The 10,254-nt window shown below is 39.7% G+C and overlaps 1 long non-coding RNA gene across 1 annotated transcript in view; it reads right to left on the bottom strand.

Annotated features, from left to right (window-relative positions):
• Window positions 1-628: 628 nt before the first annotated feature.
• LOC111546114 overlaps window positions 629-10,254 on the bottom strand; it is a 54,788-nt gene continuing 45,162 nt past the window's right edge. The window contains exon 3 of the long non-coding RNA XR_002732647.2: window positions 629-925. This is a non-coding gene — a long non-coding RNA (uncharacterized LOC111546114). The remainder of the gene's footprint in view (window positions 926-10,254) is intronic.

The raw sequence follows: 10,254 nt of genomic DNA, 5'->3' as shown, positions 1-10,254 counted from the left end.
CACGCCACAGTGGAGAGGAAAATCAGTCGCTTTCGTTTAAGATCTTGTTCTAATTGTAAAGTTTTGAGATTGGACAGAAGACACCCTAAAGGGGTGTCTGTTGGTATTTTGGATTGGGGATTTCCCATTGCCTTTCTCTCACCTATAGGCGGAAACTGGACTCTATCTGGCTACAAAGCTTCCTTTGGAGCCACTAGAGACCAGGGAAGGCTCCTGGAGCCGGAATGGAGATTACCTCCAGGCGGACGTCTGGGTCCTGGATGGGTCTCACACGGAAGGGAATGGAGTTCCTTTGGGCAGACGTCTCTACCTTTGGGAACTCTCTTGTGGGTCACTTGGTGACCAAAAAGCCTTGGGCCTGCGCAGGACTTCTGGCCAAGGAGTATGAGAGGGAGGCAAGAGGTACTCACCTCTAGGAGGCTTGGAGGTGTGGAAAGCGATGTCTAGGTCCTGGTCCGTCCGCGGCATGGAAGGAGCAGGCTCCTCCGACCTTGGGGGGCCCTGAGGAGGGGGTCTCCTCCCGGGTTTCAGCACCACCTGTCTTAATTTAATTTAATGTAACTTAATTTAGGAGAGCTAAGTAATTAAACATGAGGCCAAAGTACATAAGAAAGCAGCAGCCCTTTATTGCAAATATGAACACACTCTCAGGCGAGGTTCTCTGGTCCTCAGGTGTGGGGGGGACAGGGAAGTCGCGCTGGCGCTCTCGGGTGAGGTTCCCCGGTCCACGAATGCGGGGGCCGAAGAAGTCACCCCGGCTCCTGCGGGCAGCTGACTTTCATGCATTGGTACTGGAAGGGGGAGGGCAGTGGGCGGGATAAGGGCGTGATAGGGGCATCTCCATAGGCGTGGCGGGGTAAGTTTCAATCGTCGCCTGGCGCATGCTCTGTTGATCTGCATCTTCCCCAGCACGGGCTGCATTTTCCTGCGGGCGGGAAAGTTGGTGAGGAAGAACCCGGAATCAACATGGATTGTGCCTTCTTGTTCACCTTCCTCCATCTTGTCCTTTCTCCCTCACCCAAACACTCAGTATAGTAATTTACAGTGATCACTATCTGATACTCATCTTGCATATTTATTTTTGTGTTTGCCTTTTGTATCTCTTCTCCTGCTCCACTAGAATGTAAGCACCATTCAGAGCAGAAGACTTGCCTGTATTTTCATTGGTATTACTTGAACCTTGAAGTAAACAATGATGTTCTGCAGATGGAGGGAGCATGGGAGGACATTGAAGGAATTGAAAGAAGGCTGGTATGGCTGAAAAGCAGAAAGTAGGGTGGGAAAGTCATCCGGCTATAGATGGAAACTCTATTAGGGTAGATAAGAGTGAGTGACAGAGCTCAAGTAGGGAGATATTACAATGGTGAGTGATGGTAACAGCATGACTTAGTGGGGTAGCAGTGGAGATGGGGAAAGTGGATAGACTAAAGAAATATTTAGGGGGTAAAACTATGCTGGGTGATGAATTTTATAAGGGTATTTATTTCTGCTTGTACAACTGTTTGAATGGCAGTACCACTCACTAAGATAGAAATACTGCGGAGGACTGGGTTTGATGGAATTATGAGTTTAGTTTTAGATATAATGAGTTTGTGGCAGGAGGATTTATGGGTCAGGGGTCATGAAGAGGGGTATGGAATGGAAAAATAAACCAAAAGTAATATTAAAAGTTAACAGATGTGTTTCACTCTTCATGGTTGTGGAATCCAGAGTCTTGGTGTATGTATTAGTCTGTTCTCATGCTGCTAATAAAGCATACCTGAGACTGGGTAATTTATAAAGAAAAAGACTCACAGTTCTACACGGCTGACAAGGCCTCACAATCATGGCAGAAGGCGAAGGAGAAGCAAAGGCATATCTTTGTGTGGCGGTGGGCAAAACAGCATGTGTAGGAGAACTGCCCTTTATAAAACCATCAGATCTTGTGAGACTTATTCACTATCATGAGAACAGCATGGGAACCCCCGCCCCCACCAACAATTCAATTACTTCCCATGAGGTCCCTCTCATGGCACATGCAGATTATGGGAGCTACAATTCAAGATGAGATTTGGGTGGGAACACAACCAAAGCATATCAGTTTAAGATGAAGATATAAATATATGTGCCATTCTAGTTTACATGGTAACTGAAGCCTCAGGCATTGATGAGGTTGTCTAGAGACAGAATATAATATGCAAAGAGAAGAGTGCAGAGACAAAATTAGAGGAAGATGCATTGTGGAAGAGGTGGGAGCAAAGTAGACTGAGAAGCAGCAGCAAAAATGGTATGAGGAAAAGCAGAGGATTCCAAGGAACAGAGAGGATGGTCAAGTATGTGTTAAGGATAAGAAATGTCCCATTGGCTTTAACATGCTGGTCATGGTGACCTTAGCAAGAACTTGTCTCTGGAGGAATCTGTCTTACATAAATATTACCACAAACACATAAAGCCACATAAGGCTCCCTGAAGCAGTTGTCAGCAGTGTGAAAGAAAAAAAAACAAAAAAAAACTCCAGGTAAGGTGGCTCCCAACTGTAATCTCAGCATTTTCGAAGGCTGAGGAGGAAGGATTGCTTAAGCCCAGGAGTTCCAGACCAACTGGGCAACATGGTGAAACCCAGTCTCTATAAAAAACACAACATTAACTGCGCATGGTAGTGCATGCCTGTAGTCCCACCTACTAAGGAGGCTGAGGTGGGAGAATCGCTTGAGCCTGGGAAGTTGAGACTGTAGTGACCTGTGATCGTGCCACTGCACTCCAGCTTGGGTGACAAAGCAAGACCATGTCTGAAAAAAAGAAAAAGAAAAAGGAAAAAGAAAAAAATAAATCTACCTAAAACTATTTAAATATCAGTGGAGGATGCCTGCATAAATTGCAATACAGCCACATAGTGGGACGCAATGCAGTCATTGAAAATGAGGAAATCTATGTATGATGATATAGAAAGATGTTCAGATGTATAAGGGAGAAAAGCATGTCACAGATCAGTATGGACAGCCTGATCCATTTTTGTAAAACCTGTATATATAGATTGATTAGCTGTGTAAATGGAGAAAATGGAAAAGAATTTGTATGCACCAAATCTTTTAACAGGGAGTTCTTCTTGAGAAAACTGCTATGATGGGAGGAGGACAGAGAGCAGTGAAATCTAAATGGTGAGATTATAGACACTAAATTTCTTTGTGCCTTAAATTAAAAAACAAGGACTAGTCATGTGCTAAATCTCCCTTTTATTTTATGGAGCAAAAACAGTGTATAAGAACCTAGCCCAAAATAAGAGCTGAATGAATAAAATAACTCCTTTCAGAAATAAGTCAGGGAAATGGATAATGTCACAACAGGCCAAGAAAGTCCAACTGGCACATTCACTAATTGGAACTCTTTTGATACACAAAATAATTATTTTATTATTTTAAGTCAAAATGCTAGACCTACTCAAAGTGGTAGCCTTCCTTGAGCAATACCTTTACATATAATTTGAATTCCCACATTTTGTACATAGTTAACAGGGATTTATGCTCACTGAGCACTTCTTGGATTAATAGTTTTGTTTTACTTTTTAAATTGATGAATAAGTTCTATTTTAAAGCAAGTATTGTTGAAAAGTAGTCCAGGATTCATGGGCCTATTAATTTTACTTCACTTTGGCAGATTCGTGGTGTGTATATCTGTGTGTTTTGGGGAGGACAAATACACATACAAATATATACTATATATTTACAAATATATACTATATATTGACATTTTGTGTGTATATATATATATATATATATATATATATATATATATATAATATTTACTCTTCCCTGTCGGGGACTGTAGTATGTCAACATCAGGTGCAAACTGAGACTGTTTTTAAAAAATCTTTATACATTCATATCTACATAGTTATATATGGAATTATAAATTGATTAGTATATATATTATTATCAAACAGAATTCTCAACATTTGCTTACTTATACAAAAACAGAATCATCTCATCTATTTTAATATTTTTAGCCACTAAAGTTCTTACCATTTTCTAAATATGTTATCAAATACACACTATACAATTTTAGGAGATATGACAAACAAGATATCTTTTTTTTTTTTTTTTTTTCTGGGACGGAGTCTCGCTCTGTCGCCCAGGCTGGAGTGCAGTGGCCGGATCTCAGCTCACTGCAAGCTCCGCCTCCCGGGTTAAGAAGTCTTTTTTTTTTTTTTTTTTTTGGTCACCCAGGCTGGAGTGCAATGGCTCGATCTTGGCTCACTGCAACTTCCGCTTCTCAGGTTCAAGTGATTCTCCTGCCCCAGCCTCCTGAGTAGCTGGGATTACAGGTGCCTGGCACCAGGCCTGGCTAATTTTTGTATTTTTAGTAGGGAGACGGGGTTTCACCATATTGGCCAAGCTGGTCTCGAACTCCTGACCTCAGGTGATCCATTCACCTTGGCCTCCCAAAGTGCTGGGATGCAGGCATGAGCCACCGTGACTGGCCTAAGAAGTTTCTTTTAACACTTCATCACCTTACATTTAATTTTAATAAATAGCAATAAGTCACTAATTGTATATTGCTGTTTGCCATTTTAATTAATTTGATTCAAAAAATCAGGACAAAGCTTGCCTCAATGGTGCACTCCTGCAGCCCGTTACTTGGGAAGTTAAGATGGGAGGATGGGTTGAACCCAGGTATTTGAGACCAGCATGGGTAACATAGCAAGAACTCACCTCAAAAAAGCAAACAAAAAAAACCTCCACCAGATTGAATGAATTACAGAACATTCTTAAAATTATCGGAAGGCATTTAACATACGTAAAAAATATGTTTTCCATAATAAGTTGCTTTTAGTCTCATAAGTGGATCAAGTTTATAAAATGTATAAAACAACCTTGATCAAAGTCTGCTAAATTTGCATACTTTGTAATTTAAGAGTAACTTATTAACTTGAGTCTCTTTCCATAGGTAAATTAAAGCATCTACAACCTGAAACAAATGAATGTAAGAAAGAACTTTAAGGGTAAAGAAGTTTAAGAATATGTTTTCTTATTTAATTTAAGTTTAAGTCTTATCTTATTTAAGTTTAAGAATATTCATCTTAATGAATGTATAATTCATTAAGATTCCATCCTTCTCTGTCATATGACACTCATACTTTAGAAATAAATTATATTTATAATCCTAAAACACATAAAAACCACACAAAGAGTAATTGGATTTTTAAAAAGACCCAAAAGGAAATCTTGATTTTTAATAAGAATCGTCTTGAATGTACAAATATACTTGTTTTATTAAGTGTTCTTACACTGTAGATCTTGCAAACCAAACTACTAATTCGAGTACAAAATTTGAAAGACACTTGTGAAATTGTAGAATGTTTAGGAACTCAAAACTAAAGCCTCATTTTAAACATAAGCATTGCATTTGTCTGTGTGAGTTACTGGGCGGAGGTACTTAAACACTGTTTTGGTCTATCATTCTGCTTTTAGACAGTGTCTATCTAACCATCTCAAAGGCCTTGGATGCTATTTTATTTTTAAATATTTCAGTTATGTTGATTTCACAACCTTCCTTGTGACCCATTCCAGTATTTAAAATTCCTTTTTTTTTTTTTTTAACGAAAGCCTTTCTCTAGGGTAACCCAGGAAGAAACAGTAAAAGGGGACTAAAAGACTTTGAAATATTCATTCCTCTGTTTGAAAAGACAGATATTCTCTTAAGGAATTTCACTGTCCTAAGTCAATTAAGAGAGTGGTAGCTTAAATATGAAGATGGACAGCACTTTCCTTTGTGAATGCAGACTTAGGTTCACAGTTGCCCCCAAGCTGGGCAAACACCCCAAAGAACTCTCCTGGACAGAATCCCAAGGAAAAGTTTCTTCAAATTTTCACTGTGTCTCCTTGGCCAGGCTCAAGTCCTCCCCTCTCAGAGGCTCTTCCTGCCTCTTTCTGTCTTCCCTAGCCTCATTACCTCATCACCATAAGACCCAAGCAAGGGAAAACAATCTGAAAGGGTAAAGTATTATAGAACTATATTGTCTTTTTAATTACCATCCTTAGGTATGCCCCCAAACTTTCACCTTTTTTCTTTTTCTTTTTTTTCTTGAGACAAGAGTCTCACTCTGTCACCCAGGCTGGAGTGCTGTGGCATGATGTCGACTCACTGCAACCTCTGTCTCCCAGGTTCAAGCAATTCTCCTGCCTAGCATCCTGAGTAGCTGGAATTACAGGTGCCCACCACCACACCCGGGTAATTTTTGTTCGTTTTGTAGAGACAGGGTTTCACTATGTTGGCCAAACTGGTGTCAGACTCCTGGGCTCAAGTGATCCACCCCCCTGAGCCTCCCAAAGTGCTGGGATTACAGGCACAAGCCACCCGGCCCAGCCTCACCTGATATTTCTTAATGCAGATTCTGATTCAGTGGCTCTAGCATGGGCGGAGCGGGGGTGTGGGGGAGTGCCTGAGGTCCTGCGTTTCTAACAAACATGTCATGATGAAGCTGGTCCTCAGACCACACTTAGAGCAGTAAGGTCTTAAGACATCTAACTCATATGTGTTTTACTTAAGATATTAGTACTTCACTTTTGAAACAAACGCAGTGTGAAAATGCAACTTTGCAAAACAGATCAAATAAGAAATAATTAACATTTCTTCATGATTCTTTGCTTTATAAGAGATATCAGGATGACATTTCTCCAGTTATTGAGATCCTCTAGTATACTTAAGATGATTCAATATTTCAAAATTACATTACCACATGGCTCCTCACAAGCACAAATACCATGTAAAGCTCTGTATGCTAGCAATTTACCATAAACTTAAGTGATTTCGGATTCTATTTAATACGTAGATGATCATTCCATTTCTGTCTATCTGAGCTAAAGTCTTAATTGAACTCAATTTAAAGAACTAACTTAACTGTTCTTCCCCACCGAGTGAAAGAGACACAGCTGCAGCACTTTGTGTAAGTAAAAAGCACGCATTTATGACTGGACTGAAAGAATTAACACTAGGCTGGGCATGGTGGCTCATGCCTGTAATCCCAACACTTTGGGAGGCCATGGCGAGCAGATCGCTTGAGCTCTGGAGTTCGAAACCAGCCTGGGAAACATGGTGAAACCCTGTCTCTACTAAAAATATAGAAATTAGCTGGGGATGATGGCATGCACCTGTAATCCCAGCTACTCAGGAGGCTGAGGCACGAGAATCATTTGAACTCAGAAGGAGGAGGTTGCAGTGAGCTGAGATCACACCACTGCACTCCAGCATGGGCAACAGAGCAAGACTCTGTCTCAAATAGTAATAACAATAATAATTTTTAAAAAGAAAAAAGAATTAACACTACCCAGAGCAGCGAATTGTACTACACTAGAAATAATGGAGTCTATTAAAAAAGTAGAAAGGTCTTAGTGACTCATAAAGGCAATCCTCTTTGTCAGTTTGAAAAATTTCTCTTTATCATTTTTAAGTGTGCACCTAGTCCAAGTCAGAACTTACTTAGAGTTATTTAAAAGAAATTGTTCTAAAGTAGCAAACCAAAATCTTTAGATTGATGAAGATAATAGGAAAGAGAACACTGAATGTGTGTGTGTGTGTGTGTGTGTATGTGTGTGTTAATGTGACGACTGGTTTTGGCCAACCACTGTAGTTCTCACAAATGTACATTGAGTCAATGAACCTAAGAATGGAAGTAGTACACAGATAATTTACGACTGATAAGCAAAGAAACTGGAATAGAATCACAGATGTCTTAGATACTGAGCAGCAGGAATTGGCATGAAGCTTTATCTGAAAATTACACCAACCTTTAGAGTGCTTTTGCAAAAGGGCTGCTGGACACGACAACAAAAATAATGTGGAAGAAAGAGTTCTTATTATATTATTACATACTGAAGAAGAGAAATGATCCCCACCATTGAAATTCAAAGAAGAAAAATATTTACATCTTTGCTACCCTAACTGATCTGAGTAGCCTGGCATTTTCACCCTACTTTTCTTCCCAGTAAGTAATCGATCAGTTGGAAACATTTTGTAAAACATGGTCTTTTCTCTTTCTGATGTTAATGGTTCCTTATGTGACTGAATGTGGCATTGACTATAAAGACTTTTGTCAGATTTTAGTTTTATACTTATATGGTTACAGGAACACAGCAAGGATTAGGAGATACTCTATATACTTTCTGAATTTATTGAGTAGTAAAACTAGAAACAAAGACATAAGCAAAGTCAAAGATTAGACAACAGTGTAGTGGTCTTGATTGAATCCAGCTCGGGAAGATAGTTAACTGCTTCCAAAAGTATAAGCGTTCTGGCCATAAACTATATTTGAGCCATATTTGACTAGATATTAAAAACAGTTTGATGTACACACAAGTTCACAGCAGCACTATTCACAATAGCAAAAAAGTGGAAACAGCCAGATGTCTTATCAATAGAAGAATGGATAAACATTGTAATATAGACATATCATGGAATATTATTCAGCCATAAAAAGGAAAAAAGTTACTGAAACATGCTACAATATGGATGACTCTCAAAACACTGTGTTAAGTGAAAGAAGAAAGACAAAAAAGGTCACATATCATATGGATCCATCTACATGAAATATCCATAACAGGTAAACCCACAGAGACAGAAAGCATATTTGTGGTTAGCAGGGGCACAGAGAGGGGAGAATGGGAATTGATAGCTTAGCAAGTATGGGATTTCCTTTTAGAGTGGTGAAAATGTTTTGGAACCAGATAGAGGTGGTGTTAGCCAGTTAGCCAAACATGATGGCATATGCCGTAGTTCCAGCTACTCAGGAGGCTGAGGATACAGCATCATTTGAGCCCAAGAGGCAAAGGTTGCAGTGAGCTGAGATCACACCACTGCACTCCAGCCTGGGTGATAGAGTGAGACCCCATCGCAAGAAAAAAGAAAATATTGGCTGGGTGTGGTGGCTCACGCCTGTAATCCTGGCACTTTGGGAGGCTGAGGTGGGCAGATCACAATGTCAGCAGTTTGAGACCAGCCTGGCCAATATGGTGAAACTCTGTCTCTACTAAAAATACAAAGATTAGCCAGGCATGGTGTCAGTCAGCTGTAATCCCAACTACTAGGGAGGCTAAGGCAGGAGAATCACTTGAACCCCGGAGGTGGAGGTTGCAGTGAGCCAAGACTGTGCCACTACACTCCAGCCTGGGCGACAGAGTAAGACTCCATCTCAAAAAAAATTTTTTTCATATTAAAAACTAAAACAGATAGAGGTGGGCATGTACAACATTGTGAATGTACAAAATGCACTGAATTGTTTACTTCAAAATGGTAATTTTATGTTATATTAATTTTACCTCAATAAAAATAACAGTTTGAGAATGAACAACAGTAAGGGCAATTAACACCCAATGCCTAGTTAGCATAGTGCCAGGGGGACAGTCGGTGTTCAACAAACATTTGTTGAATAATGAATTAATTAAAGAGGCCTCTTGCTACATGTTCTCTGTTCAGAAAGGCATCTTTCAGATTTTTTGACTATTCCCCCCTCTTCTAGAAACAGTGGAACTAGAAAGCTGTATTAAAATCACTGAATTTAGAAAGGGAAGACATGTCAGATAATAAGTAGTCTAACCTCATGATTCTATGGCTGAGAAAGCTGAGGCCCACAGATGTGACCAAGCTTAATTAGAAAACACAGCCAGTCTCATCAGTAGACTAAAATCTGAGGCTCCAGATTTCCAGCACTCTTTTTACTATTCCTCACTGCTTCAGCCATGACCCAGGGTCCCTGGAAAGGAAAAAGCCTGGTGGAGGAGGAAGGAGTTGGCCAGACAACAGCCGTAATGAAGTTAGTTTATTCTTGTGAATCAGGACTCAGGCCATATTTGGGTGTGGAGGGAACACAGCTGTATTAAGAGGAGGAAAAACAAAGTGGGTGGTAAATAAAGTATCAGAAGTATAAAATGCAAATATCCCAACTGTGGATGCAATTCTATTCTCAAGAGACAAATATCTAGAATCCCATCTCTTTTTCATTAAGGAGGTTATTTAGCTTGAAAGAAGAAAGATGGAGGTAGGTCCCATTTAAAGCCAAGGCAAATAAGTACATGTACCCCTGTATAAATTTATTAAAACTATTTTAAATTTTATAGAATTTTAAGATAAAGGTCTATTTCAGAAGAAATTTGGCTGACAGTAGTGCTTATAGTCTCAAATTCTGTAGTAACACAGTTTGCTTGAAAGTGAGTTGTTTTTTGATCTCTCACAAAGATACTACTTTAGAATTTCCATTTTTTAAAAATCCGTCATAAGAAGGCT

The sequence above is a fragment of the Piliocolobus tephrosceles genome, chromosome 11 (assembly GCF_002776525.5).
Source record: "Piliocolobus tephrosceles isolate RC106 chromosome 11, ASM277652v3, whole genome shotgun sequence".
NCBI classification, from domain to species: domain Eukaryota; kingdom Metazoa; phylum Chordata; class Mammalia; order Primates; family Cercopithecidae; genus Piliocolobus; species Piliocolobus tephrosceles.
This window is presented reverse-complemented; position numbering and strand designations above follow the sequence as displayed.